Source organism: Panthera leo, chromosome D4 (assembly GCF_018350215.1).
Source record: "Panthera leo isolate Ple1 chromosome D4, P.leo_Ple1_pat1.1, whole genome shotgun sequence".
Classification (NCBI taxonomy): domain Eukaryota; kingdom Metazoa; phylum Chordata; class Mammalia; order Carnivora; family Felidae; genus Panthera; species Panthera leo.
The window spans coordinates 7,581,249-7,604,205 of record NC_056691.1 but is presented as its reverse complement, the minus strand read 5'-3'; the positions used below and the strand labels follow the sequence as shown (position 1 = coordinate 7,604,205).

At 40.8% G+C, this 22,957-nt stretch overlaps 1 protein-coding gene and 1 pseudogene across 6 annotated transcripts in view; both read right to left on the bottom strand.

The window, feature by feature from the left end:
- The window catches only part of GLIS3 (GLIS family zinc finger 3), a 540,949-nt gene that overhangs the window by 158,681 nt on the left and 359,311 nt on the right, over window positions 1–22,957 (bottom strand). The window lies entirely within an intron of this gene.
- Window positions 12,471–13,488, bottom strand: LOC122205280 (annotated as a pseudogene).

Sequence of the window (22,957 nt, the reverse complement as noted above, 5' to 3'; positions counted from 1 at the left end):
GACTTTAAAGCAGCTTTCATAAAAACACTTGAGTCAATTATAAATTTTCTTGAAATAAATGAAAAAATAAAAAATCTCAGGAAAGAAACAGAAGCTACAAAGAAGAATCGAATGGGAATTATAGAGCTGAAAAACAAAGTAACAGAAATTTTAAAACTCACTGGATAGAGTCGATCGTGGAGACCAGAGAGGACAGAACAAAAGAATTCACCCCATTTCAACAAAAAGGGAAAACATACTGAAAAACTAACCCACAGAGCCTCCGGGGCCTGCAGGGCAATAATAAAAGGCTAGCGTTCTCAACAGCAGAGTCTCAGAAGGAGAGAAGAAAGTGGGAATGGAAGAATGTATGAGGAAATTATGGCCAAGAACTTCCCAAATTTGGCGAAAGACACAAACCCACAGATCCAAAGAACTTAGTGGGTGCAGACAAGATGAACTCAGAAAAATCCACATGAAGAGACATGATGATTAAAATTTTAAAAATAAATTAAGAAATCTTAAAAGCAGCCAGACAGAAAGGCTATACTGATTACACATGAACATCAATTCAAACAAGAGTGGATTTTTTTTTTTTTTTTTTGTCTGTAACCATGGAGGACAGAACCAAATGGTTTCACGGGCTAAAAGGGAAAAGAACTGTCAACTGAGTGTCCTATATCCAGAGAAACTATCTTTCAGGAGTGAAGGGAAAATAAAAACACTCTCAGATGAAGGAAAACAAAGAATTTAATGCTAGCAAAGCCACCCTTAAAGATTAGCTGAAGAAATTTCTTCAAACAGAAAGGAGATGATTAAAGAATCCTGGGACATCAGGAAGACAAAAGATAAAAAGAAAAAAAAGAGAAATATTGTTACATACAACAGATTATCATTTACTCATGAGATTTCAATTAAGATTTGATGACTGAGACCAAAATTACAACATCATCTGATACTCAAGATGATGCTATTTAAAGGCAGGGAAGGTAGAAAGACTTCTAAGTGAGGTTTCCACATGTCACTCAAAACTTGCAGGAAAGGCACAGGCCCTATAATAGCTAAAATTGTCTTAACGAAGAAGAACAGAGTGAGGAGAGTCACTTTCTTGGCTGTGAAGGGTCACTCAAGACAGTGCAATACTGATGACAGGACAGACGCACTGATCAACGGTGCAGAATGTAGAATCCAGAAATCAGTCCATACAAAATGTTCAATGGACAGTTAACAAAGGTGCAGAAACAACCCAGTAAAGGAAGGGCAGGCTTTTCAACAAATGGCGCTGGGGCACCATGGATAAATGGCTATCTATGGATGAAAATGAGTCTTGACCTAAGCCTCATACCTCATACAAAAATGAAGTCAAAATGGATCAAAGGTGTAAGTGTAAACCATAAAACTATAAAAATTTTAGAAAAAAAATAAGACAAAATCTTTGGTGTCTAGAATTAGACACAGAGGTCTTTCTTAGACTTCAACATCAAGAGCACAATCTGTAAAAAGAAATACTGATGAATCTTTCCTCATCACACTTAAAAACTTTTGTTCCGTGAAAGCCCGTGGGAAGAAGATAGGAAAATAAAAGCTATGGTCAGAAAATGTTTGTAAACATGTATGCATGGATTATGTGTATTTAAATAAAAAACCTGAAATTCATGGTAATAACACAAATAATCCAATTAGAAAATGGAAAAAGAGATGTACAGACATTTCACAGAAGAATATACGGGGAGGACAAGAAAACACATGAAAGTATTTCAATAGCATTAGCCATCAGGAAAATGCGAATTGAAACCAAGAGATATCACTACTTGCCTACCAAAATAGCTAGGAATAAAGAATAGTGACAACACCAACTGCTGACAAGGATGTGGAGAATTTGGCACACTGATACATGCTTGTGGTACATCCACTATGGAAAACGGGTTGGTAGTTTCTTAAAAAACTAAACATAAGGGGCATCTGACTGGCTCAGTAAGTATAGCATCTGTCTGACTCTTGATCTTGGAGTCATGAATTCAAGCCCCCATTGGGTGTAGAGACCACTTACATTTTTTTTTAATTAACAGATGACCCAGAAATTGCAACAGTGGCTAGTTATCCAGAGAAACGAAAACTTCTATCCATACAAAAACCTACACACAAAATGTTCATATACCACTGTTATTTGTAACAGCCCCAAACTGGATTCAGCCCAGATGTCCTTCACCAGATAAATGGTTAAACCAAGTATGGAATACTGTGAAATAAGCATACGATGCAATATTACTCAACGATAAAAAAGAATAAGATATTGACACAACAAATTGAATGAATTCTGAATTGAATGAATTGAATTTTCAGTGAATTAGGGTGCATGAAAAAGGCCAATCCAAAGAGGTTACATATTGTGCATTTCCACCTCGGTTAACACTTGTGAACTGAAAAAATTTTAGCAATAGAGGACAGATTAATGGTTGCCAGAAAAGTTAAGGAAGGGGGCGGGGGAGGCAAGTGGGCATGGTTATGAAAAGGAAACAGAGATCCTTGTGGTGTGGGAAATCTTGATTGTAATGGTGACTACAATCTACCCAGGCAATACAACTGTACAGAATACACACACGTACACATGAGTGTATTTCTGTATTATTTCTTACAAGTGTATGTAAATCTACAATAATCTCAAACATTTCAATTCTAAAAACCTGAATGGTGTCACCATTTGAAGGATGAGACCAGGTAGTATTTCTACTAAAAAGCTAGTTATCAAGCATGGCATGTGACAACCTCGGCCAGGCGCACAGCATGGAAAGGGCCTTGGGTACACTACTTTTGTGGGTAGTTTTTCGTCAGTCAGCTCGTTGGCACTGAAAAGTCACTGTTTTATGAGAGAAAGAGGGCGGGCATGTTACATTCACACAGCATGAGAAGGCGTCACGAGGAAGAAAGATGTCAGTAAACACCCTATCAGTCTATTACCCATTACTGATACCAAGAGGTCTTAAATTTCAGAGCCCAGTGAGTGACACATATGTTTTCTTTACCAAAGGCTGATTGGCACCTGGCACAGTCCCTGACTCAGGACAGGCACTCAGTAGGGCTGACCAGAGAACAAAGAACAAATTCACACCTATCACAGAGTCACTAAAGAAAGGAATCCCTGCCAACTCGGAGTTTGCAATGTTCTAGCTCTGGAGGTCAAGTAGGAATCTCCTGGCCCACTGGCCATCCCCTAAGTCTGAGCTTTTGACTACATAGAAGAGTGAAAATAGCTTGATGAAGTGACCAAAGCTGTTCCTAAAGTCAAAATTAGTTTTCAAACAGCCATATCTATGTTTGATATTTAAAAATATGTTCAATTTCATACAAATTAGATTTCATACAAGTCCAAGAACTGAGCACACCCCCATTCCTTCAACAACAACAACGAAAGTTCATCCCTTACAGTGTGCATGCCCCAAAATGTGAAAAAAGGAAAGATCTACCTCACGAAGGGGTTCTTCAAAGTATGCGATGCCCAAGTGAAACCATTTCATTTGGCAGGGAACCACACGGAGGTCTTTATGGAGAACATGAAGGCTTTGGAACTTGACAAGAGTCTCCACGGTATCTCTACCCCGAGTGGCTCTCACGTACAAGTAGCTCCCACCAGACCAGTGGAGGCGCCTGCTCCCACGACCACTTGTACGGACAGGGTGTTAACGGGGAGAAGTGGTACCTCGGACATCGTGTGACAGGAAGTGGTGTCGGCTCTTAGAACTTGGAAGGCATTTTATTGAGATGCCTTGGAGGTCAGTGTACCAACTGGGAGGTCAGTGGCCATCATGAGAATGGGCGTCCCTTTTACTTTTACTCTTTCCTTCCCCACAAAGCTTCTTAAAAGAAGACGCAAAAGAGTTTCGGTGGAAGGGACGGGGCTCAAATCTGTAGCACGATTAAGAACTGCAAAGGATGGCAGAAGTAGAACAAAGCGAATCATGTAATTAGACAACCTGGACATTAACAACTGAAGTTATGATTCCATCTGAAGGTTTAATATGCTGGGAACGCTTAGGAAAATTATACAAGTCCTGGGGTCTGATCACTCCACTTGGTATATATCTTCATCTGTCATACTCCGCATGGTGGTGAATGCAATTACCAATACTTCCATGCTTATTTTAATTTAATTACATTTTTGTATTTTAACTGAGGCTTAACTTGGGAACTGACAGTATTTTATTATTATACAGTTTGTCAACTTTAAGTGGGTTGCATTTTTTTTTAATTATTTTTGAGAGAGAGACAGAGCGTGAATGCGGGAGGAGCAGAGAGAGAGGGAGACACAGAATCCAAGGCCAGGCTCCAGGCTCTGAGCTGTCAGCACAGAGCCTGATGTGGGGCTCGAACTCACGGACCGCAAAATCATGACCTGAGCCGAAGTCGGCCGCTTAACCAACCGAGCCACCCAGGCGCCCCTAAGTGGGTTGAATTTTTAATTGAAATTTTATTGTATCTTAAGGCCAATTACTTTTAGAGGAACTGAGGCCAGATTTTATAGCACAAAGTCAGTGAGACAACAGGACTCCCCACTGAAAACCTTGCCTCAGGCCAGCTTTGCTGTTCACACCACAGCCCCAACTAAGTGATGTTATAATGAGGACATTCAGAGGACAAGAACAGTGGCATTCGCTTTATTCTTATACGGTACCTAGGCTGATGCTTAGTGTTAAGAAAAACAAACAAACAAACAAACATGTTTTCCAGAAGTAGTTTTGGAAGGGAAAAGTGACTTCTCTTTTCAGCTATTCAATATATAAAAGCATGGAACCAAAGAAGAGGGATTAGTGAAAATGAGTTGTCCATATATCTTAATGCTAGATGCTTAATGCCGGTTGCTTCTTTGAGAAAGGGGGCAACAAAGAAATGCTTTTCCTTGTTAAAGGTTCTGCTGAAAAGTGTGCAAAGCAAACTGCACTCACTGCTTTATGCACGGATAAACGATGGGAATCAGTGTCGGCTCTTAAAACTTGGAAGGAATTTTACTGAGATGCCTTGGAGGTCAGTGTAGCAACTGGGACGTCAGTAGCCATCATTACAATGGGCGTCCCTTTTACTTTTACTCTTTCGTTCCCCACAAAGCCTCTTGAAAGAAGACGCAAAAGAGCTCCAGCGGATGGACAGAGGTTCTGAACCCAAACCCTTCTCACCACAAAGGAAGGCATGTTCGTTTATGGGATAGAGTTGGTAAGATTTTCAACCCAGAAGCTCAAAATATTTTTCCCATTACCAAGGAATAAATGGTATTTAAAGCTGGGTGATGGGCATGTGTATTATAATTCTTCTTTTTCCTTTCGATAATTTTTTTGTGAACTTCTATAATAAAAGTAGAAAAAAAAAGTTAACAGTGGATTTTCTGTCTTCGTCAAAGTATTCCTGGCCTCTAAGTATTATTCTAGTTTTAATTTGGCCAGTGTTAAACCAAAAGACCAGGCTGTGTGATATCCAATAATCTCTACTTTGACCAATCCTGATCAGGTCAAACACGTTTATCCCCTAGGAGGTGCCTTACAAAATTGTCTCTAGTTTAATTGGATGTGTGTGCAGATTTTCCACTTGGGAATAAAATGCTCAGCAAATCCTCGCAAAGTGTTTTCCCTGTGTGTCATAGAGCCAACCGGCTAAGGCTCTCGGTAAGGCCGGCTGCCAGTGGAAACCGTAGCTTTCCTGGCTTCACACGTGAGCCAGATGTTGGGGATTTTCTGAGCTGCAGAATCGTGGGGAAGGAGGTTTGTGCATGTCCTGTGTTCTCGTTCCAGCTCTCAAACTTTCAGGATTTATGGCCAGTCAGCAGTGTCACGAACTGGCCCGAAAATATCCCCAGAGGAAAGCCCACTGACAATGCACCTGACTCTGCCATGGCCCCATCCCATCTGCCAGGTCAGGATCTCTTTGTACTGCTTCTTCCCCCAACTGCTCTGCAGAAATGCAGCAAGGCAGGTGCAATCTTTAATTTTCTGAAACCCGCAATTCAAAACAATTCTGCTACAACTTAAAAAAAAAACAGCTTATTTCCTTCTAGCATTGTATGAAATTAATACTTGCCTATTCTAGACAATTTACAAATACATGAAATAAGAATGCATATGTGTTATTATAGGTATATGTAAAAATATCCCAGAATCTCACTATCCATGGAGAACCAACTTTGTTCTCGTTGATTTTCAAGGACAACTAAGGAATTCCTGGGACCACAATTAATGTCTACACTTGCCATCATCAGAATGTATGTTTGCAGAGGGATGCGAACATACATTTAAACACTTTTGTAAGCATTTTCCTTATTATTAAATATCCTTAAATAACTTTGATGGCTGCATAATTTCATCGAATGGTTACACCATAATTCATGTTCCTAGTCCGAGACCACCGGACATTCAATTTTTTTGTGTCTGTTATAAATAATTTGCTTGGAGACAAATGTATTTTGACAATGGAGAATCCAATTGAAAATGAACTGTTTTCTGAACAATCACGTTCACTCTATTTCAACCAGCCTTCTTAATGTTTATTTATTTTTGGGAGACAGTGAGAGAGAGAGAGAGAGAGACAGAGACACACCATGAGTGGGGTAAGGACAGAGAGAGAGGGAGACACATAATCTGAAGGAGGCTCCAGGCTCTGAGCTGTCAGCACAGAGCCCGATGTGGGGCTCGAACTCATGAACCGCGAGATCATGACCTGAGCCAAAGTCGGACACTTAACCGACTGAGCCACCCAGGTGCCCCTCAACCAGCCTTCTTAGGAGCCGCCCTTCTCAAGCTCTAGTATGCATGAGAGTCAGCTGGAAGGTGTGGTCAAACACCAATCTCTGGGCCTCGAGGTGGATCTGAGAATCTCCTTTCTGACAAATCCTGTGGTGTGGACCTCGCCTTGAGAAGCACCGCTCCGGAGAAGCCCCCTGCTGCATTTAGGAAATGGACAGAAAGGGGCTTCTCACTGTGGGCTCATCTCTTTTTGACCCTCCCAGCGAGAAATGAAAAGCTGCTTCGGTTGACACCCCCCAGTGCGGTCCACGGCCTGGCATGTGCTCAGGTGCTCTCCTTATGTTGAAAAATGTTTGGCAAATAAGTAATGCTGGCAGGAACCGTTCTGACACCTACACCTCAATTTGGGATTCATTTTTCTCTCTCCAGATTTGGCAAGTGTATCCCTTCCTTAAGGTTAGGCTGTGAAAATACACTCTGACTCACAGACCTAGTTTAAAATACCACAAAAAGTCATCAACGATTTCCACAACTAATGAGTCTTAAATACCTTCATTTTGAGTTGTTTTACGTGTGTTGCCTACGGGATGAGATCCAAGTATTTACACCGGAGTTGTGCATTATTGTGTGAATAAATCACGAGAACAAAAACTGTCTCCCTGTATCCAGCCTCTGCCTGATGTCCACGGATGATCAATCCTGCCATTTATGTTGTCTTCCTAAAAATCATCCTTATCTACTGTTTATTTCTGTTCCCAGCAATATGGCAAATGAGATGTTCAGAGAACTTACCTCTGATGCGGCCCATCTAAAAATGCCCGTTAAAAATTTTTAAAGAGTTTTTTATAATGCATGGCTGCCTTGGCAACAGAATAAGGGAATTCTTTAAAAGCCAGAAACACATACACACACACAAACAAAAAACCCCAGCAATCAAGAGTAAGCAAGAACTGGGGATATTCTACTAATCCCAGGCACCCTAGAGCTTGGCTTCTAAAGGGCCAGGTGGGAAAAACGACAAAGCACGGATCCAGATTTCCATTCGAGTTCAGAGAGAGACTCATGTATAAAGCAGGGGCTTCTGAATGGCAACGCGGTCAGCAAATGAGTTGGGAAAACAATATGTGTAAATAAGCCTGACCTACAGAGTGAGACATTGGACACAGAGGTCTTACCTCTTGATAAAGAGAGAAAAAAAAAAAAAGGCTGCCTTACAAAATTCCTAATCCCAAAACCTGAATTTGGATCCAGAATTTACAGTATTTGAATGATGCCAAACACCCCAAAGCTGATCATTTTAACTGACTGATAGAGTCTCAGAGATTTTAGAAGTGACAAACATTCCCCAGAAGAATGCATTTTCGACCCAGGCCTGAAAGAATCCCCAAAGGTGAAGTTTTTAAAGAGTGTCAGCGCACAGTCAAAATTTACCACCAAGTGATAGTCAGTGGACACTACGCATGACAGAGCGAGACCTGAGAAGCCTGCCAGCTATAGAAGTATTGAAATGTCACATCTAGTAGGGTTTAAATATTTGAAGAAATAGAAGAGAAACAAAGAAAAAAAGGAAACAAGAAATTTTAAAAATTGAGTAAGCAGTTCTGAAAAATAAAAACTACTTCTGAAAATTAAACATGCAATCACTAAAAATAAAAATACAATTTATGAGGGGCGCCTGGGTGGCTCAGTCGGTTGAGCATCCGATTTCGGCTCAGGTCATGATCTCATGGTTCGTGAGTTCGAGCCCCACATCAGGCTCTGTGCTGACAGCTCGGAGCTTGGAGCCTGCTTCAGGTTCTGTGTATCCCTCTCTCTCTGCCCCTCCCTCACTTGCACTCGGTCTCTCTCTATCTCTCTCAAAAATAAATAAACATTAAAAAAATTTAAAATATATATATATAATTTATGAGTTAAAGAGCAGAGGAGATGTGGCTGCAGAAAGACTTAGTAACTTGGAAAATGGATGTATCTAAATTAGATGGAATAGACAGAGAGACAAGGTGATAAAAAAATTAGAAGAGTTTAAAGGATATAGAATGTAAACTGAAAACACATAATAAATAGACGTTTAATCAAAGTTGCAGGAGATGATAGCACAGTGATGGAGGGAAGTCAGTATTTTGAAAAAGAACTCTCCTGAACTGAAGCAGACAAAATGCCATGTTGTAGGAACCACAATGATGTCTAAGCGGGACAAGTAAAAACAAATTCATCGCTAGGCACACAACACCCTAGGCAGCAAAACACCAAAGACAAGGAAGAGAACTTAAAAGCAGCTGAAAGGAGAGACAGATTCCTTACAAAGGAATAGCAGTGAGACCCCACAGCAATACTGGAAGCTAGGCAGAGAATGGGATCTCCAAAATGCTGCTGTGAGACACAACTATCTACCTAAAATTACACACAAGGTGTAAATATCTTTCATGAACAAGGAGGAAACAAAAATGTTACCAGAAAGAAAAAAACTGAGAGGTTCTCCCTGAAGGAACATCTAAATCATGTACTTCAGGGAAAAAGGAAAATGATCTCAGACTAAGTTCTGGTTTTTTTTTTTTTTAAGTTTATTTATTTTTGTGAGAGAGGGACAGAGAGAGAAAGGGAGAGAGGGAATCCCAAGCAACCTCATGCTGTCAGCACACAGCCTGACGCAGGGCTTGAACTCATGAACTGTGAGATCGTGACCCGAGCTGAAGTCGGATACTTAACCAACTGAGCCACCCAGGTGCCTCACAGATTAAGTTCCGATAACAAGAAAGATTGGGGACCAAAGAAAACAGGGAAATTGTGGGTAAATACACACACGGACTACTAGTATAGTGCTGAGATTTAACTTAGGGATTAAGAAATTTAAAAACGTCAATCAACTCTGGAGGATGGCATATAATCCTGATGGGGAGTGAATGAAGTTAATGAAAGTGCTGTTTTGAAAAAAGGTACAGATATTGATTGGCTTTACGTTAAGTTGAGGTAAACACACATATTATGATGTTAAAATCTGTGAGAAATAGCTACAGCGGTTCTTTAAGGAATATTCATAACCCTCCATGCTTATGTTAACAAATAAGAAATTATTATTTAAAAAAAATTCTCAAACATTTATTCGTTTTTTGATAGAGACAGAACGTAAGTGGGGGAGGGGCAGAGAGAGAGGGAGACACAGAATCCGAAGCAGGCGCCAGGCTCCCAGCTGTCAGCCCAGAGCCCGACGCGGGGCTCGAACTCACGAACCGTGAGATCATGACCTGAGCCGAAGTCGGACGCCTAACTGACTGAGCCACCCAGGCGCCCCAACAAATAAGAAATTATTAAGAGTTGGGGAAAAAACATGCAGAATTAGCCCAAATTAGTAGAAGGAAAAAATAATACGGGTAAGAAAAAAAATGAATACAATAGAAAACAAAACCACAAAATAGAGGATAAATGAATCAAAAATTATTTTTTTTCAGATAAATAATTAAATAGACAAGTCTCTGGCAAGATTAATGGGGAGGTGGAGAAAGATGACATAAATTAATGATAATAGGAATGAAAAGGGGACATATTTACAGATGCAACAGAGATTAAAAAGGTGATGATGCTTTATGTCAATAAATCTGTAAATTGAGATGAAAAAGGCAAGTGTCACGAGTAACATAAATTACCAAAACAGAGTTAAGAATAAACAGGAATCCTAAATGATACTACAGCCATTAAATAATTCAATGAGAAATCTAAAATTTTCCCACTTGGTCTAGATGGCTTCGCAGTTGAGTTCTATTTACATTCAAGAACCAGAAAAGTTCCAGTTTCCATAAAATCTATCAGAGAACGGAAATGAGATAAGACTAGCACAGGAAATTAAAGTTTTCGGTGATCCACATTAACATCAATGCCAAAATCTTGAAATACTGACTGGCAAACTAACTCATTCAATACATAAAAAATACAGCACGGGGGCGCCTGGGTGGCTTGGTCGGTTAAGCGTCTGACTTCGGCTCAGGTCACGATCTCACGGTCCGTGAGTTCGAGCCCCGCGTCGGGCTCTGTGCTGACAGCTCAGAGCCTGGAGCCTGCTTCCGATTCTGTGTCTCCCTCTCTCTCTGACCCTCCCCCATTCATGCTCTGTCTCTCTCTGTCTCAAAAATAAATAAACGTTAAAAAAAAAAATTAAAATAAAAAAATACAGCACATCATGACCAAGCTCAACATGTTTTTTTCTAGGAATTTAAGGTTCATTGACCATGTCACTGAGCAATTAAGGAGAAAATCATATGACTATCTCTACAGGAAAGGAAAAAAAAAACATTCAGGATAAAAACTCTTAGCCAACTAAGCAGATAAAAGAATTTGGTAACCCGTTAAAAACATGTAACCAGTAGCATTCTCAACTGTGAAATATTTTCAAACATGACCTTAATGGAAACAGGAATAAGAAGAAGGCATGTATTATCAGCATTTCTATTCTGCATCACACAGAAGGTTCTCACCTATACAATCAAATGAGGAAAAGAAGTGAAACGTATCGGGACTAGAAAAGAAGACAAAATAATCGTCACGTGTAGATTATACAATCTTGCCCCCTAAAGAATCTACAAATTACTGGAATTAGTAAGTTTAGAGAAACTTTGTTTATTGTCTTTTTATATATACACAATAATCCATGGTTGTCACTGTTTCTCTGGGTGCTTAAATTCACCCAAATACCTGTGGAAATTCCTATAGGCCAGTACCTGTATTCTGTTAACACGATCCCCATGACCGTTTGAGCAGTTCCTTGCTTTCTGGCTCCAAAAAGACAATCCAGGTTCACTTTGGTCTTTCTCTGCTCCTGATCTGGAATTAGCCACTTCTGTAAGGAGTCCTGTCTCATTTTAGTGAAGAATGATGCTAGAAACTAAGACTGTTTCCTGAGTGTGCTTACTGCTAAAGGGTTATCACTTTCCAGGTCCTTTCAATGCACAGAGCTAGGAAATATATGAAATCATGAGTTCATCTGATAGAACCAATTCAAAATTTAGTACCACAGAGTTTTTTTCTTATCTTCTTTTATTGCATAATTATATCTCTTTCCTCTTACAGTAAAAATATTGTGGTTTGTAATTATATATAACAGATATGTATTAACTTAAAGTTTTTTAATATATATATTTACCCATGTTTATTATTTATCTGCTTATCTACTTTATCCTATAATATATAAAATTTTTCATCATACTATAAATATTAACACTAACAATAAACCTACTAAGTAGGGTTTCAGATTTCTTTACAGTTCTTTTTGCCTTTAGTAAATATTTCATAAGAATACATGTATTGAGTACTGTTGTAAAAGAGTGTGAATTAATTATTTGCTTATATTACCTATTTGATATGCAGTTAGGATTCTTTTGTTTTTGTTTCCATTCACTTTTAAGGTCTGGTATTTTTTCATCCTTTATGGTTTCATTTTTATGAAGTAACATACACACATAGTTCAAAATTCAAAACTATATAAATAGGTATTCTCCAATCCCGATCATCTTCCATCCAGTTATTTAACCCAGCCCATCGAGTCAGCCATTGTCATTACTTCTTCGTTGATCCTTCCTGTGTTTCTTTTTACAAGATTAAGTATAGGCACACCCACAGCTGCATACATGCACACGTGCATGAACGTATTCCCCTTTCTTTCTGAAACAAAGGGTGGCATACGACAGAGATTCTTTTGTACCCTACTTTTTTTCACTTAAAAGCTATCCTGAGGGGCGCCTGGGTGGCTCTGTCACTTAAGGGTCTGACTCTCAGTTTCGGCTCAGGTCATGATCACACCAGGTCATGGGATCGAGCCCTGCATCGGGCTACCACTTTTTTTTTCAAGGATCAATGAGACCATTTATTCTAGACACGATGCTGACCAAGGAGTGAGGGAAAGACTGGGTGTGCAGGCTAATAAACAGAGGAGAGGGAGGACTTCCCTGGAGCTGTAGCCATTCCGTCCGCATTCTTCTCAGGGGTGAAGGCATCTGTCTCTTTTGGACAAAGGTTCCAGCTATAAGCAGGGGGAAGACCAGGGGAGGCATAGGCACACAGACCTTGACAGGCTGTGCCTCCACCCGGATCTTGCCTCCACCCAAGAGACAGCTTTGTCCAGCCCGGCACCAGAGTCAGATTCATCAAATTCCTGGGCCATGTGGATGTCGACAGCTTAGTCGGCCCCATTCCCCATGAGGCTGGCGTTGGCGGTGTGGTGCTTGACCACACCCCCACCCAGGATGATCATCTGAGTGTGCCTGGCAAAATGGCCTGTGTGTTCCTGAGCCTCACGTCCTCAATAATGTCCAGGACCAGCTTGGGTTCTTGTGGGAATCAAAAAAGATCACACTGCCCAGGGAGCCATCTGTGAGCACCGGGCTCCGCACGGGCATGTGGTTCTTCTGAGCCCAGTAATATACTGATTCTGTGTTGTTGATCTCCTCGCCCAGCCCGGCGATCATCTTGGAACGTGTCCACTTCACGCCCTCCGTGTTCCGCTCCAGCACCGTCCAGTCCATAATGGGCATCAACCAGCCCTCAAACTTGCAGCAACTGTCACTGGGCACCAGGAGGTTTCCAATCCTGTTGATCCTGTTCTCACGCAGCTCCTTCCCCCAGAGACTGAAATCACCGAGGTACGTGGTACCAGGCACTTCTTCGTTCACACTGCCAGCTGTGGTCACTAAGATGTCCACCGTGTTGTATGCTGCATGAGGTAATGGATGCGACAGCTGACAGTACAGAGCCTGCTCGGGATTCTGTCTCTTCCTCTCTCTCTGCCCCTCCCCCCCTCCAAAATAAATAAATAAATAAACTTAAACCTGCATTAAAAAAAAGAAAGAAAAAAAAAAAAAGCTGTCCTGGATATCACATCGTACCAGTTCATGGAAATATTCCTCATGATTCTACAGCTTTATGGGATTCAATTATATGCACGAGCCAGGGTGATTCAACTATTCTCTAGAGTTAAACATTTGAATTTCATATCTTGCCATGGCAAAGAATACTGCAACAAATAACTATATGTTGCTTCAAATCTACGGAGGTGTTTCATAAAGGTAAATTTTTAAAAGTGCAATTGTTAGGTCAAGGGTAAAGAAATATGTAGGTTTGTTGACTACCATGAAGTACCCTGTCATGGAGGTTAAATCATTCTGCATTCTCAATAGCAATGAGTGAGAATCCTTGTTTTTCTGGATTCTCCAGGAGAATGCTTTCTTAAGAAAGGATGCATTTCTATCCACTCAAGAATTTAAAATACAAATCTGTTAAAGTTATCATTTATAAAAGCAACAACAAAAATGTACATCATGGGGGAAACATACTAACAAGAGTTGTGTAAGATTTTTAGGTTAGAAGAAAAAGCATAAAACTTCCTGAAAGAACTTCGAGACGATATAAATAGAGAGATAAGGCATATACTGGAATAAGAAGGCTCACTGTTGTAAACGTGGCTATGATCCTCTAACGGAGCTAGTATTCAATGAGCTTTTAATCAAAATCTAAATAGGATTTTTCAAGGACATTGACGAGCTTATTCTAAAATGTATATAGAAGAGCAAACAGCCCAGAAAGAGAGGCCAAGACAGGCTTAAAGAAAAACTAGGCTGGGGGGCTTGTTCTATCAAATAACAAGTCTTAGTCATTATGTAATTTAATATTTAAGCATGAGGATAGAAAAACAGACCAATGGAAAAGAATAGAGATCCCATAAACAGACCCATTTATATATGGAAACGTGATACATTACAGAGTGGGCAAAGTACGGATTGTTAAAAAATGCTGCCAGAACAACTGATCGTCCACAGGGGGGAAAAAGATTCCAAACCTTAAAAGTGATTTCAAGAACTTAAAAGTGAAAGATAACAGGTTAACACATTTAGGCAAAAATATAGGACATTATTTTGAAGATCGTAACGTAGGAAAGGTGTCCTAGGTAAAATAAAGAAAAACACAAGCCACGATGAAAAAAAAAATGCTGTTTAACTTCAAATTAAGAATGCACATCGAAAGATGTTACAGTGAATAAAAACCCAAGTCACGAACTGGCAGAAGATATCCACCAAAGGATAGTATTCAGAATAAATGGAGGGCTCCTTCAAATCAGTAAAAGACAAACAACCCTCTAAAATAGGCAGAAAGACTTGTATTTCACAGAAGAAATAGTCAGCCAATGAGCATATGAAAAGAGGCTCAGCCTCATGAGTATGTAGAAAAATGCAAATTGTAACTCTAGGGAGAGAAGATTTTATACCCAACAAATGGGCAAAGATTAAAAAGGCAATGAGAAAACTGGATGTGTGATCCACTAGGACTCGGGGATTTCTCTCCCAGAGAAACTCTCTGCACGTGCCTCCCATACACGAGTATAAGAACAATTAAAACAGGGCTGTCCACAGTAACAAAATACTTGACATGACCCAAATTTCCACGATGGTAAGCGGGATCACCGAACCTGGTACAATCAGTTAATAACTATTACACAGCTGCGAAGATTAATGATCCATAGGTTCACAGATAGAAGTGGAGAAATCTTGAAAACAACAGGAGGCAATAAAGAAAGTCATAAAAGAAATGCATTCAGCATGATTCTATTACACACACTTGAAAAGCAGACAAAACCAAACAATATATATTTTAGGGATGCATATACATGTGGTAAAACTTTAAGGAAAAGCAAGAGAGATATTAATACAGTATTAAAGTGGCAATTTCCCCTGATGGGGAGAGAGGGTGAAGGAGACACCAGAAGATTCAAAGACGTAGACGATCATCTGTCTCATAAGCTGGATGCTCGATTCATCAGTCATGTTATCATCACTTTCATTTAAAATATCCATCTATGTTATACTCACTCTCTGGCAGATAAGATCTATTTCACGATGCTAAAAAGTTTAATGGAAAGGAAGAAAAGATGATCTTCTCAGTCCTTTACCTAAAAGCTGCTAGTGGCTTCCTGTTGCCTCCAGGATAAAACCTAGCCTCCTAGCAAGGGAGGCTCTATGCTCTTCCCCACCAGGCCTCCAACTACCTCTGCAACCTCGTCTCCTGCCATCTGCCCCTCAGGCCTCACCTCCACTCATCTGTATTCTAGCGACGCCCTGTATCATCAGAGCCCCGAGCTCACGTCTGAGCCACGCCCCTCCGTTCCCTCTGCCTGGCACACACTCCTCCTGGGTCGACTTGGCCAATTCCTCTACTTTCAAATTCAGCAAACACCGGATACTTAGGACAGCGTCCCCTGAAACTGCCGATGGATATTCGTTTCTGGGCTTTCACAAGGCTGTGTTTCAGTTCGTCTGTTTGTATGTCCCAGCTCTCTTGCCTTCGAGATCTCTGCAAGGCAGGGGCTCTATTTTCATCTCAGTCCAACCAACGTTTCCCGAGTGTTAACGTTATGTCATGACTGTGCTAGGCATTGGATCTGTTGGATTCATCAGCAGCAAGCCCTATTTCCTACCCTCACAGAGCTTGCAATTGAGCTATACTTATGTACATACTTACGCTCGCTGCAGTGTCCCACATATGGCACGTTACGCAGTTATGTCTGATGAATCAGCGAAGGAACACTCAGTGAATGAACAGACCAAGGGACAAATAAGAACTGTTCTTCTCCTCTTTAAACAAATAAACATGGGGCACCTGGGTGGCTCAGTCATCTAAGCGTCCAACTTCAGGTCATGATCTCATGGTCCGTGAGTCCGAGCCCTGTGTCGGGCTCTGTGCTGACAGCTCAGAGCCTGGAGCCTGTTTCAGATTCTGTGTCTCCCTCTTTCTCTCTCTCTACGACCCCTGCTCACACTCTGTATCCCTTTCTCTCAAAAATAAACATTGAACAATCAAGGCTTTTGGGCAATAAATCATCATTTTAGTGGCTCTTATTTATTATGAACTTTAAGGCTGTAAATTTAAGGCTACCTGTCAAAAACTAAACTTTTTCTTTAAAAAACCCACCAAATATGTACCTAAATGGAGATATTTTACTCATATGAAATTTTCAGAAAAGATTAAACTAAACCAACCAATTAAAATCCAGATTCATTACACAACATAATGCCAAGCAATAATACAGATTGTGCGTGGAAATAGAAAGTATTAATCCAAGAATTCCTTTTTGATCTCTCCCACGTGAAGCTGTTTGTAAACACGTTTATTTGCTGTGCACTTTTCTTTAAAATGAACAAATTCCCAAGAAAGAGTTCAAATCAAGCATTCTCTTAAATTTATAAATCTCGTAATAGCTTCAGGCATCCAAGTAAGCCGTCTCCAGATCTGCCACTTATGATTAGATGCCAAGAAATACTTAAAATGATTCATCTCTCAGATACCGGCTTTCAGCAAACCACACAGAAAAACGAGTAAGGATCATCTTCATAACACAGCTACGCCACTCAGATGCAACTTTATTCTTGCTACGCTGGCCCCTATTCTTTGGTGGACGGATGTACTATCATTCTCCCATGGACATCTTTTTGTGGCCTTCCTGGGTGGTTCCTGCTCGTCCCACTGTGGCAGGATGAACACTGGCCCCTCCGGCCATGTCCGCGTTCTACCCCCCGCAACCTGTGATACATTCCGTGACATGGTCAAAGGAACCTGCAGGTTGATTAAAGGAAGCGTCTTGAGCTGGAGAGATGATCCTGGATTCTCTAGGCAGGCCTCATGTCGTCACAAGGGGCCTCCCAAGACAAAGGCAGGAGGATCTGAGTTAGGAGATGCTGTGACGATGGAAGCAAGAAGTTGGGAGGAATGTGAGGAAGGCATCACGAGCCGTGGAATGCAGTCACCTCTCCGAAGCTGAAAAGGGCAAGGATTCTTTCTTCAGAGTTTCCAGAAGGAGCAGGCCCTGTGACATTCTTCCAGTAAGCCCACTACAACTTGTTTTGGATTTCCGATCTCCAGAAAGGTGGCATATGACAAATCTATATTGTTTGAAGAGACTAAGTTTATGGTAAATGTTACGGCAGCAATAGAAAACTCATCGACTCCTTTTAGACTTTATTCCTGGCTGTGCTATCTTGCCCCGGCAGTGTTCCGGCAAACACTCAAATGCTCTCATCTCTGAAACGATCTTCATGCCTCACCGGCTTTGTACTCTGGTACGATCTGCATTAACGGGATATTTGTTGGCTGTGGCAGACAATGCTGGTTAGCTACCCGGAAGCCATTCCCAACTCACTCCCTTGCTGCCTCATCCTGCAGTGGCGAGAAAGTCAAACACCCTTCCCCAGACTCTCTTGCAATGAGGGACGGCAGCATGACCCAGTTCTGGAAAAGCGGGCGTGTGTCGATGTCTGCTGGGAGAAAGTCTGAGGAAAACTTCTGCTTCCCTGCAAAAGGGGAAGATGTGACCAGTGTGATCATTTCCTTCTTACTACCTTGAAAATGGGCGGTGATGGTTAGGCCTGCATTCACTGTGTCGCCATCGTGAGCAAAAGGCCAAGAGAACGTCAAAGACAGGCTCTGATATTGCTGAGTCATGGAGCCAAAGCCAATAATTGCCTATCCCTGGAAACTTCTGGTTTTGTGAGAACAATACAGCTCCTGTTTGTTTAAGCCCCTGCAGTGTGGTTTGGTGTTACTTGCAGCTGAGGGCACGCCCAACTAGTACATGACCTTTCTCGGGTAGCACCTGTTACCAAAAGCAGCCAGAACACTGAGGCTTCAGAAAATATAACAGAATCCTCCTTAGCACATAGTTCCACGCATTGCTACATATAAAAAGGAAAAAAAGTAAACAAAGAAAACAAGAGGGGAAAAAGAGAGAGGGGGGAGGGGGGGAGAGGGAAAGGGACAGAGAAGGAGAGAATGGGGGCAAGGGGGCCAGGAAGGAGAGAAGAGGGCATGAAAGGAGGAAGCAACTGAAACCCAAACTTCAGTCACTGCTATCCAGCTACACGTTGAAAACAAAATGCTGAAAAATTAGAAACATCCACCTTCATTGCCTCGGTCTCACGGAATTACATGCTATAAACACACAATGAAGAACAGGCAGTGGCAGTCAAGTTGAGACTTTCAAGCACCCAGTTGCTCCTTCTGACACGAAGGGACCACCTCTAAGTCTCCCCCTCGTCACTCTGCAAACCTGAAAACCAAATCAACTCAGAGCACTATTAGAGGAGATTACGAATAAAATGCTCCCATATTTGGGACACTACATGTAACGTAAAATTCCTAGAGCGATAATCCGGATCACAGGGAACTGTCTAGAGGAAATCAATGTCAAGGAGATCGAAGCTTACTCCAAAAATGAAACTCATCTAGCCACTTCCTACAATTGTCTCTTTGGTGCGCACGTCATAAAATGTAAGATTTCAGATTTGTGAAGGTTTTTTGGTAAATCTTTTGTGGCCAAGACAGAGATCTAAAATGAGCCTTTTCATTAGAAGATTCCATTTATGATGGCTGTTATTACTATGGTGGTGTCCAAGGGAGCCAAAACATTTAGAGGCTGAAGTCACGACCTATGTGGACAACCTACTGAAAGACAGGCATAGTTCTAGAAATGGAGACAAAGAGAAATCCCAGTTCTTGTCCTTGTGAGGCCCAGATTTTTGTTAAGTAACAGACATTAACAAATAAATACAAGTTACAGGATATAAAAGGGGAATTACAAGTTCTTTCAGAGGAATGAGGGAATAATTAAAAAAAAAAAAAGAGCCAAAAAACGCCTCCCTTTTCCATGCTCATGTTTTGGAAACACTGTTATTGTGAAAATGTCCATACTACCCAAAGCAATCTATAGATTCAATGCAACTGCTACCGAAATACCTGTAGTGTTTTTCACAGAACTAGAACAAATAATCTTAAAATTCATATGGAACCACAAAAGACCCCAAATAGCCAAAGCAATCTTGAGAAAAAAGAACAAAGCTGGATGTATCACAATCCCAGATTTCAAACTATATTACAAAGATACAGTCATCAAAACAGCATTGCACTGGCACAAAAATAGACACATAGATGAAGAAAACAGAAAAAATGTCCAGAAATAAATCCATGCTTATATGGTTAATAATCTATGACAAAGGAGGCAAGAATATATAATGGGGGAAAGATAGTCTCTTCAACAAATGGTGTTGGGAAAACTGGACAGCGACATGCAAAAGAATGAAATGTGACCACTTTCTTACACTATACACAAAAATGAACTCAAAATGGATTAAAGACGTATGACCTCCCATCCAAGTACTAACCTGAGAAACTTAACAGAAGACCATGGGGGAGGGGAAGGAAAAAAAATGGTTAGAGAGGGAGGGAGCCAAAACATAAGAGACTCCTAAAAACTGAGAACAAACTGAGGGTTTACGGGGGGTGGGAGGGAGGGGTGGGTGGGTGTTGGGTATTGAGGAGGGCACCTGTTGGGATGAGCACTGGGTGTTGTATGGAAACCAATTTGACAATAAATTTCATATTAAAAATAAATAAATAAACAAACAAACAAACAAACATTAAAAAAAAAGACATATAACCTAATATAATAAAACTCCTAAAAGAATACATAGGCAGTAAACTCCTGGGTATCAGCTCTAGCAACATTTTCCTGTTTATGTGTCTGCAGGCAAGGGAAACCAAAGAAAAAATAAACTATTGGGACTACATAAAACTAACTTTTGCACAGTAAAGAAAACCATGAACAAAACACAGAGACGACCTACTGAACAGAAATACTATTTGCAAACAAGTTTTTCAATAAGGGGTTAATATCCAAAATATATAAAGAACTCATACAATACCAAAACAAAACAAAACAAACTCCTCACAAATAATCTAATTTAAAATGGGCAGAAGACCTGAATGGACATTTTTACTAAAGTTATAAAGATGGCGGCCAACAGACACATGAAAAGATGCTCAGCATCACTAATCACCAGTGACATGCAAACCACGAGATACCCCCTCACACCAGTCAGAATGGCTACTATCAAAAAAACAAGAAATAAGTGTTGGTGAGGATGTGGAGAAAAGAGAACCACCCTACACTCTTGGTGAGAATGCAAACTGGTGCAGCCACAGTGGAAACCAGTATGGAGATCCTCAAAAAATTAAAAATAAAAATACCACCCAATCCAGTAATTCCACTGCTGGGTATTTACCCAAAGAAAGTGAAAACACTAATTTGAAAAGATATATACATCTCTACGTTTACTGCATCAGTATTTACGACAGCCAAGATACGCAAGCAACCCAGGTGTCCATTGACAGACGAATGGATAAAGAAGATGTGGTGTATATAGACAGTGGGATATCACCAGAACATAAAGAGAATGAGATCTTGCCATTTGTAACAACAGGGATGGACCTAGAGAGTATTATGCTCAGGTGAAATAAGTCAGACAGAGAAAGACAAATGCCATATGAGTTCACTTATATATGGAATCTAAAAAACAAAACAAATGAATGAACAGTAAAACAGCAACAGACTCATATATATGTAAAATGCTGGTTACCAGAGGGGAGGGGGATAGGAGGATGAGCAAAATAGGGGAAGGGTATTAAGAGTTATAAACTTTCAGTTATAAAATCAGTAAGTCATGGGGAGGAAAAGTAGAGTGTAGGGAACAGAGTTGATAATATTGTAATAACTTCATATGGTGACAGATGGTGACCACACTTGTCACGGTGAGCGCTGTATAATATACAGAATTGCTGAATCACTCTGTTGTATACTTGAAACATATAATATTGTTATATTAGTATACCGAAGTAATATAATTCAATTAAAAAAACAAAAACAAAAAAACTCTCCCTTTTACTGATGGATTGGAGACCAGACCAAGGATGGTAAGAAGAAGAAGTTCCTTGACATTTTGACAGGTCACCAGAGAAGGGCTGTTTCAGGTGATGGAGTAGTGGGACGACTTTAATACATGAATTATTCAAATTCCTCCACCAACACCAAAAACGTCTTCAGAGACAAAGTTGGAGAATGAGTTAACAGCTAGTAACAAAATCATCCAAAAGACGAAGGCTTAAGGGAGCATTCAGACAGATACTATAGTGTGAACAGAGCTTGCAATTTTTTGGAAGAGACTGGAAAGGCTGGTCTACAGGGAAAGTACAGTTTGCGGATGTTCTGTGTCACCGAGCAAGTCGTTAGTGCAACCAGGGGCGGCAGTCCACCGTGCGGGTCTTTCGGTTTGGTCGGGGATACTGGAAAAGGGGTCACTGCTGATTGGCTGTGGGGCTTCAGAGAGCACCTGACAGAGCTACGGACTGATGTACTGAGCAGGTACTGTGAGATCCTCACATGTTAATCCCTTCAATCCTTGCCATGACCCTGTGAGATATCGATCGGTGCCCCCCAATCTACTAGAATTAGAATATGGAGTTTTGAACACAGATCGGAGTCCTGGCTCTCTCGTGTAGTCCATCTGTGATGACATAAAATTTAAAATGAGACTGAAGGAATAAATGACGTCAAGTTACCCTCCCAAGGAATCACGGCAAGGTCAAAGTAGAATTAAAAACCACAGGTCCTCCCTCTACAGGCTGTGGTTCTAACCCTCTGGATGACGACGCTCCCGTGGTGATCTCTCCCATCTCCTCGGGACTGCCGTCAGAAAGATGCAAACTTCAGCTCCTACCTTCACACATTTTTGTGTTGCCACTTCTGCATTCAATATGCTCTGTGGCACCTAGCACAGCAAAATATGTCTTGAAATAACTGTTGCAAGAGAGTAAATTGGTGCATTCTATTTTAGGGGGTTGGAGAGGAGCAGGAAATTTGGCAATAATTATCAAAATTTCAAACGCGCCCACCCTTTTTGGAACAATGTCACTGCTAAGAATTTAACCTCCTGCTAGACACTAAAAGTATGCCTTGCCATTCACATAGGGATATACCCACGAATACACACTCACGCACACAACAGGCTGATAGGAGCCAGAGTAGCAGAGTGGGTGAGAACATGGCCTCAGGAGCGTCACTGCACCAAGTTCAAATCCTACTCCTTCCCGCTTCCACCATTTTCTACCTGTGGCCCTGGGCTTCCTGGATCTCTATTCCTCAGTTTATTCACCAGTAAAATGGTGCTAAGAATAGTAACTACCTCATAGACTTGTTGAAAGAATTCAATTAATTATCTTTGCAAAGGCCTTGGGCCAGCAAGTATTAGGTACTGTTTAAATATTAGCTGTTATAAGGATTTTCCATCAAACACTGTAAGAGCAAAACAATCTGAAAATAACCTAAACGTGAGCCAAGAATAGAATGTCTGAATTCACGGTGGTACCTCCATATCAAGGAGAATGACACTGTC